General features: G+C 40.4%; 1 long non-coding RNA gene across 1 annotated transcript; it reads left to right on the top strand.

Annotated features, from left to right (window-relative positions):
* The first annotated feature begins 772 nt into the window (after positions 1-772).
* On the top strand, positions 773-7,023 carry LOC116517357. Its single transcript, XR_004256449.1, has 3 exons — positions 773-812; positions 2,756-2,910; positions 6,809-7,023. It is a non-coding gene; the product is annotated as an uncharacterized LOC116517357 (long non-coding RNA).
* Positions 7,024-9,097: the final 2,074 nt, after the last annotated feature.

Below are 9,097 nucleotides of genomic sequence, written 5' to 3' on the forward strand. Positions count from 1 at the left end.
GCTAAGGCCCGCGCGGCGGGTTTGTTTGTTTTTTTTGCGACAGGCGACGCGCTTGACGGGCCCCGCGCTTGACGGCCGCGCCAAGTTCTGCCTCGGGCTTGCTGAGTGGAGAGAGAGAGAGAGAGAGAGAGAGAGAGAGAGAGAGAGGGGAGAGAGAGAGACTTCAACTCCCAGCATTCTCTAGGACTGTTCTCAACCTTGGCCACTTGACGATGTCTGGACTTCAACGCCCAGCTGGGTGGGGAATTCTGGGAGTTGAAGTCCGGACATCGTCCAAGTGGCCAAGGTTGAGAAACCCTGCTGTAGGAGAATAAACGTTTCTGTATAGGTCGGCCTGGACTTATAGAAGTTTGTTTAGTGACCAAATACAAATCAATCTTTATTGTTAAGGCACATGAGTACAATGAAATTTATTTCTTATTTTATTTACTTAGTTTGTCAAGCATGTACAGGATAAAAAGGTAACGGTAAAGGTTCCTTCCCACGTATGTGCTAGTCGTTCCTGACTCTAGGGGCGGTTGCTCATCTCTGTTTCAAAGCCAAAGAGCCAGCGCTGTCCGAAGACGTCTCTGTGGTCATGTGGCCGGCATGACCTCAACACTGCTGACTGTTCCCTTCCCACCAAAGGTGGCCCCTATTTTTCTACTTCCATTTTTAGATGCTTTTGAACTGCTAGGTTGGTAGAAGCTGGGACACGTCACAGGGCTCACTCCGTTATGTGGCACTAGGGATTCGAACCGCCGACCTTTCTGATCGACGAGCTCAGCATCTTAGCCGCTGAGCCACCGCCTCCCTTATGTACAAGATAGCAGGTATACATATAAATATGGATATAAATGAAAGAAATGATCCAAATAAATGGGGAGAGTAGGACAGGGACGGTAGGCACACTTGTGCGCTTATGCATGCCCCCTTTACGGACTTCTTAGGAATGGGGTGAGGTCCATGGTAGACAGTTTAAGATTAAATTTATGGGGGTGTTGAGGATGTAACAAGGGGTAGAGCATTCCAGGCATTGCTGAAGTCGTATTTTCTGCAATCGAGTTTGGAGCGGTTTACCTTGAGTTACTCATAACAGCAGGACTATAACTTTGTTGCTTGTATCCTTACGATTTATATAGATATTATTTGTTTCCTGATTTCTTATTTGTTCCCTATGACTATCAATAAGTGTTGTACCTTATGATTCTTGATGAATGTGTCTTCTCTTTTTATGGACACTGAGAGCATCTGAACCAAAGACAAATTCCTTGTGTGTCCAATCACACTTAGCCAATAAAGAATTCTATTCTATTCTATTCTACTCTATTCTATTCCATTCCATTCCTTATTCTATTCTCTATTCTATTTTATTCATTTCTATCCTATTCCTTATTCTATTCTATTCCTTATTCTATTCTCTATTCTAAGAGCCGATGGTGGCGCAGTGGTTAAATGCAGCACTGCAGGCTACTTCAGCTGACTGCAGTTCTGCATGTTCGGCTGTTCAAATCTCACCCGGCTCAGGGTTGACTCAGCCTTCCATCCTTCCGAGGTGGGTAAAACGAGGACCCGGATTTTTGTTGGGGGCAATATGCTGACTCTGTAAACCACTTAGAGAGGGCTGAAAGCCCTATGAAGCGGTATATAAGTCTAACTGCTATTGCTATTGCTATTGCTATTCTCTATTCTATTCTCTATTTTATTCATTTCTATCCTATTCCTTATTCTATTCTATTTTAATCTGTTCTATTCTCTATTCTATTCTCTATTCTATTCTCTATTCTATTCTCTATTCTATTCTCTATTCTATTCTCTATTCTATTCTCTATTCTATTACGACCCTCCCGGCTTTCCGCAAAAGCCACCAAGTCCTGGCTGCTCCAGCAGCCCGGGGGGCCTGTGAAACGTCCAGCCACGCGGAAATTGTGAATGTTGCGGTTTTGTTTTTAAAGTGTTGTCTCTGTCTAGTCTTCCCCCTTCCCTTGTCTATTGTGAGCCGCCCAGAGTCCTTCGGGAGTGGGCGGCATACAAGACAAATAAATACAAATACAAATAATACAAATATTCTCTATTCTATTCTCTATTCTATTCTCTATTCTATTCTCTATTCTATTCTGCATCTATTATATTCTCTATTCTATTTTATTCTATTCTATTCTCTATTCTATTCATTTCTATTCTATTCCTTATTCTATTCTATTCTATTCTATTCTCTATTCTATTCATTAGTCTATTCTATTCTCTATTCTATTCTCTATTCTATTCTCTATTCTATTCTCTATTCTATTCTCTATTCTATTCTCTATTCTATTCTCTATTCTATTCTCTATTCTATTATCTATTCTATTCTATTCATTTCTATCCTGTCTATTCTACTTCTATTCTATTTCTAGCCTATTCCTATTCTATTCTTTCTATTCTCTGCTCTTCTATTTCCACTCCTCAAAGGATGTGAATTTTTCTCCCAATTGGGAATCCCCCCACTGGGATCTCACCAAGGGAGGCTTAGAGTTGGTTCCTTCCCGCTGGAGTTTATTTTTCCCCTGCAGGAAAAAAAAAAAAAGAAAAGAGGCTGAGCTTGCTATGACGGGGGTAACTTGCTGCGCAAGGAATGGATGTTAGAGTCAAGAGATATTTTTTTTTTAACCGCTTTATTGTGCAAAAAGAAGTGGGGGGGGAGGGAAAGACATATTCAGAGGGGGAGTTGAGGGGAAAAATAGACAGTGAGATCATCTAAGGACGGGGGTGACTGCCTGATTCCATTGTCTTTTAGCTGGGGATTTTTTTCACCCCCCCTAAGAAGATACCCAGAACATTGTGGGGAGAGGGAAATATACCCCCCACCTCAAGCGACCTAGCAGCTAAAAGAGATTTCTACTGCGAATAAAGGGGGAGCTGGAAGAAGCTGGTAGCTGAGCCAAACATCAGGTATTTATATACTCCCTGTCCATCCAAGCCTCCCCCCCCCACACCAACCCTCTCCTTTGTGTATATTTGCATGCTCTTTGTCTCTCTCTCTCTTCTCTCTCCATCCTCATTCCCTCCTTCTCCCCAGCAACAATAGCTGAGATTTAATTCTGCACAAAAAGAGCTATTGCGGATGGAGGCAAAAGACCAAAGGTTTACGGGGTGGGGGTGGGGTGGGGTTCCCTTTCCATGCAGTTAACCAGGGAGAGAAGCAAGCTTGCTGGAGGAGTGGGGGTGGGGGCCATTTTCTTACCCCACCGTTTCAAAATAACATCATAATAATCCGGCTGGACCATCCCAGGATGCTTTTCTAAGAAAAAAAGGTGCTTACTTTTTGTTTGTTCGTTTATTTTAAAACACTCCCCCCCCCCCCCACACACACATACAAAGAAAAGGAAGGATTGAATCGAAAATCTTATTTCCGATTCTGCCTTCGAAGGTTCGGTGGAAGGCATACGCTATTATTCTCTGACTGAGGAAGATGTATTTGGTGGCTTTTAAGAGCCCTGACCACCTTCCAAAGAGAGCTTCTTTGAGATAGGGGTCCCTGTGAAAGCCAAAAGCCTTTGCAATCTTGGACTCCAAATCCATGAATGAATGATGTTGGAATAGAATGGAATGGAATGGAATAGAATAATGGAATAAGAAGAGAAGAGAGAATATAGAAGAGAGAATAGAAGAGAATATAGAAGAGAGAATAGAAGAGAATAGAAGAAAGTAGAAAATAGAATAGAAAATAGAATAGAATAGAAAATAGAATAGAATGGAATGGAATGGAATAGAATAATGGAATAAGAAGAGAGAACATAGAAGAGAGAGTACAGAGAACAGAAGAGAATATAGAAGAGAATAGAACAGAATAGAAGAAAATATAAAATAGAATAGAATTGGAATAGAATATAGAATTGGAATAGATTATAGAATAGAATAGAAAATAGAATAGAATAGAATGGAATGGAATAGAATAATGGAATAAGAAGAGAGAATATAGAAGAAAGAATAGAAGAGAATAGAAGAAAATATAAATAATAGAATTGGAATAGAATATGGAATTGGACTAGAATATAGAATAGAAAATAGAATAGAATGGAATGGAATGGAATAGAATAATGGAATAAGAAGAGAAGAGAGAATATGAAGAGAGAATAGAAGAGAATAGAAGAAAATATAAAATAGAATAGAATTGGAATAGAATATAGAATAGAATAGAAAATAGAATAGAATAGAAAATGGAATGGAATGGAATAGAATAATGGAATAAGAAGAGAAGAGAGAATATAGAAGAGAGAATAGAAGAGAATAGAAGAAAATATAAAATAGAATAGAATTGGAATAGAATATAGAATAGAATAAAAATAGAATAGAATGGAATGGATGGAATGAATAGAATAATGGAATAAGAAGAGAAGAGAATATAGAAGAGAGAATAGAAGAGATAGAAGAAAATATAAAATAGAATAGAATGGAATAGAATATGGAATTGACTAGAATATAGAATAGAATAGAAAATAAATAGAATAGAATGGAATAGAATAGAATAATGGAATAAGAAGAGAGAGAATATAGAAGAGAGAATAGAAGAGAATAGAAGAAATATAAAATAGAATAGAATTGGAAAGATATAGAATTGGAATAAATTATAGAATAGAATAGAAAATAGAATAGAAAATATGGAATAAGGATAGAATGGAATAGAATAGAATATGGAATAAGAAGAGAAGAGAGCATATAGAAGAAAGAATAGAAGAGATAAGAAAGAAATATAAAATAGAATAGAATGGGAAGAGAAATGGAATTGGACTAGAATATAAATAGAATAGAAATAGAATAGAATGGAATGGAATAGAATAATGGAATAAAATAGAAGAGAGAATATAGAAAGAATAGAAAAGAATAGAAAGAGAATAGAAGAGAATAGAAGAAAATATAAAATAGAATAGAATTGGAATAGAATATAGAATTGGAATAGAATATAGAATTGGAATAGAATATAGAATAGAATAGAAAATAGAATAGAATGGAATGGAATGGAATAGAATAATGGAATAAGAAGAGAAGAGAGAATATAGAAGAGAGAATAGAGAGAGAATAGAAGAAAATATAAAATAGAATAGAATTGGAATAGAATATAGAATTGGAATAGAAATAGAATAGAATAGATAAATAGAATAGAATAGATAAATAGAATAGAATAGAATAGATAAATCAAATCGAATAGATAAATAGAACAGAATAGAATAGATAAATAGAATAGAATAGATAAATAGAATAGAATAGAATTCTTTATTGGCCAAGTGTGATTGGACACACAAGGAATTTGTCTTTGGTGCAGATGCTCTCAGTGTACATAAGAAAAATAAAATACATTCATCAAGAACCATAAGATACAACTTAGTGATAGTCATAGGTTACTAATAAGCTATCAAATCATATTAGGAAACAATTAAAACCAATATAACTGAAAGATACAAGCAACATGGTTATAGCATAAGTGGGGAGAGATAGGACACTGGAAGAAAGAGAAGAATAATAGTAATGACAGGCTTAGTAAATTATTGACAGTGTTGAGGGAATTATTTGTTTAGCAGAGTGATGGCATTCGGGAAAACCTGCCCTTGGGTCTAGTTGCTGGTATGCAGTGCCCTAATAGCATCGCTTTGAGGCAGAAGTTGAAACCATTTATGTCCAGGATGTGGGGTCTGTAGATATGTAGGATGGGAGAGGTCTGTTGATATGTAGATGTAGTAAAGGAGATACGAGGAGCTCTGCTTTCCCTTTCTTGCAATTCAGAGGATATCATAAAACCTTTCTGTTGCAGGTTGAACCTGCCCTCCAAAACATGCAAAAAATAATAATAGAAGCACTGGATGAAACTCATGTGAGAAAATCAGCTTCGCGGCTCCAGTGAGGAAGAGGAAGCTTTCTTCCCATGAGTTATGAAATAACCATGTTTGCTAGAACAAGGCTGCCCACCAACTGATACAGAAGGATGCTCATCAGTGGTTAAGGATGTGATGGCCATGCAGCCCGTTTGAACCCCAGGGGTAGATTTTGCGGCCATCAGAAGGTGAAAAACAAAAACACAACGTCTACGAGCCCGTGTATTCGTCTATTCTCCACTTGTTAAATCTGCAAAATCTGCCTCGCGGGAAGGAGGATGCCCGCAAAGCTTTGCGGTTTGGGGTTCCCAGGCTGCAGGAATGAGAGAAGCTTGGAGAAAACGTGGTTTTTTTTAAAAAATAAATCTCGAATAAAGAGATTTGGGTTTTTTTTAAAAAATATATTTTTATTTCTCATACATACATTCACAAATATACAATCTCATCACTAGTATTAATATGTGCGTTATCTTTTAACATTTATAACAATCTTTCCTCCCCCCCAAAGTTACAATTACAACCGAGATTGCTTTTCTATCATCCCATACACCCATCTTATTTTGCAACAACCCCACTTCTTATTCCTTCCTTCCCTCCCATCTTCTCTCCTTCTCTCCTTTCTTCTGCCCTCCTCTTCTTTCCCTTCTTTACTTCCCCTTCCTCTCGCCCACTCTTCCCCTCTTCTTCCCTTTCTCACCCTCTCCCCTACTCTTACTTCCCCTCCATTTTTCCCTCTCCTTTCCCCTTTCTTGAATAAAGGGATTTGTAAACGGTGGAGCATTGGCTGGTGCTCAGCGCTTCAGAGAATATCACACATGATGCGCTCCAGACATTTTCAAAGAGCTGGGAACGGGTGGGGGGGGGGGGAGTTGGCTTTTCCTGTCAGGAGGAGACGTCCTCCTTCTCCCAGGAAGCATTTGAAGATGGATGTCATCCCTCCTCTCACATCCCACCTCCTCCTCCTCCTCCTTCTCACCCAGGGCTGTCATCCGTTGGCCCCTCACCAAGATGGCGGCTGCTGCTTCCTCCTCCTCCTCCTGCAACGGAGCAGAAGATGAGGAGAGCTTGAAAGGATGCGAGCTGTATGTTCAAAAGCACAACATCCAACAGGCCCTGAAAGAGTGCATTGTGAATCTCTGCATCGCTAAACCCGACCGTCCGATGAAGTTCTTGCGGGAACATTTTGAGAAGCTGGAAAAGGTAAGCGGGGTTCTCAAACAAGGGGGAAGCTGGGATGCTTGCATTTATTTATTTTTTGTGAACAAAGGGGGGGGGGGGAAGAAGAGACGGCTTTCTGATCTTTAGAAGCTGCTTCCTAGAGAGTTAGAGCATCATTCAAGTATGGGAGCTGGGTTTTGTTTTTTTTTAAGGTTGGTGGCGGGACCTTGGCCCGTGATAGCGAAGCTATGGCACATGTGCCCAAAGTGGTGTCGCCTGGCACGTGCAGCCTTGCCTGTTTGTCTTCCGGGTTTCCGGTGCCACACGTATGTGCGACGATCTGCTGTCCTTCGCGTGCGCGGCAGTGCCGAAAACTGGGTGTGTGTGCATGTCCGTTTTTTCCCAGAGCACGATCCGTGCGAATGCACAGCCGTGCTGAAAACCGGCCTGCGCATGCCCATCGCCAGCTGATTATCCGGCGCACATGCTCACTAGAGTTCAGCTTTTTCCAGAGCGCGGCCCCAATGAGTGCATGTGCGAGCAACGTTTCCACGTGACCTTTTTCGCCATCACTGACCTAGGCCAACCCTAACTGGAGATACCAAGATTTGAATTAGGGGCCTTTTGTGAGCAGGTTGAAATTGTTCTACAAAGACCTTTACGCTTTTTTAAAAGCAGGGTCTCTCTCTCTCTCTCTCTCTGTTATCACCTCTATGGTTGGCACTGATTCGCAGCAGTTGTCCTGTATTTCAAATAGGAGCCTTTCTAACTCTCGTTCAACGATTGAACTTAGGGTTGTAGGAGAGGACAGGCTGAGCTCGAGGGATGAGTCAAAATACGTCATAAGTCACAAATCCAGTCCACCTTGAATGTCTGTCTTATCTCCCCCACTCATTTCCCTTGACTGTTAGTTGCCCAGATTCTTTCCCAAAGCTTCAGTTTTCAATAATCTTTTACACGCGTTTGAACTGCCTGAATCTCCTGGTTTCCCCGGCGTATGACAATGAAATGCAAAATATGTGTTAATATGTACCGTATTAACATACTGATACAGTTAGTCCTCGACTTGCAAACGGTTCATTTAGTGATTGTTCAAAGTTACAACGGCACTGAAAAAAGTGACTTATGACCATTTTTCACACTTACAAACGTTGCAAGCATATCCCCCACAGTCATGTGATTTACATTCGGATGCTGACAACTGACTCACATTCATGACGGTTGCAATGTCCCGGAGTCATGTGACTCCCCTTTTGCGACCTTCTGACAAGCCAGCCAATGGGGAACCAGATTCATTAAACCAGTGTTTCTCAACTTTGGCGACTTTTAAGTCCTGTGGACTTCAACTCCCAGAATCCCCCAGCCAGCACTGTCTGGGGAATTCTGGGAGTTGAAGTCCACAGGACCTAAAGTCGCGAAGGTTGAGAAACACTGGTTTAAACCATCAGGTTACTACTTTTAAGAACTGTGGTGATTCACTTAGCAAGGAAAGTCATAAAATGGGGCAATACTCGCTTCACAAATGTCTCATTTAGCAACAGAGAGATTTTGGGCTCAACCGTGGCCATAAGTTGAAGACTACTTGTATAATGCTAAGGTGTGAAGTTTCCAAAGGATGACCTAATTAATTTACGAGCCTCGAGACAAAGTTAAAAAAAATCCATTCATTTATTAGGACCAACGTTTTGGCATGTTCTTCTGTGGAGCCGAAACTGATTTCCGCTTAATTGCGTTTGAACTTTACCCCTGTATCCCCTCCCTTCTGTCTGTGTCATAAATCACATCCACCAACAAGGTGCTACGGCAGGCTAGGAACATGCACATTTCACACACCAGCTGTAGGAATATGAGACCTGACTCTGGCCAGAGGGATGCATGGAATTCTCCTCCCTTTCCTCCCTTTTTTCTATCTCAACTTGATAGTAGTCATGGAAACGCTTTACAAGGATTCCTTTGACTGGGGATATTCTAGTTTCTGGATGGGGCCCTGTGTTTTGTTGCTTGGTTTGTGCGTTACGCATTGCTTAATTTTAACTTGAACTTAATTTGTCAAGTTCTAACTTCGTTTGAGCTCAACACTGGTTACGTTGCAAGCAAGTCACAGGTTCGTG

Source organism: Thamnophis elegans, chromosome 14 (genome assembly GCF_009769535.1).
Source record: "Thamnophis elegans isolate rThaEle1 chromosome 14, rThaEle1.pri, whole genome shotgun sequence".
In the NCBI taxonomy this organism is placed as follows: Eukaryota; Metazoa; Chordata; class Lepidosauria; order Squamata; family Colubridae; genus Thamnophis; species Thamnophis elegans.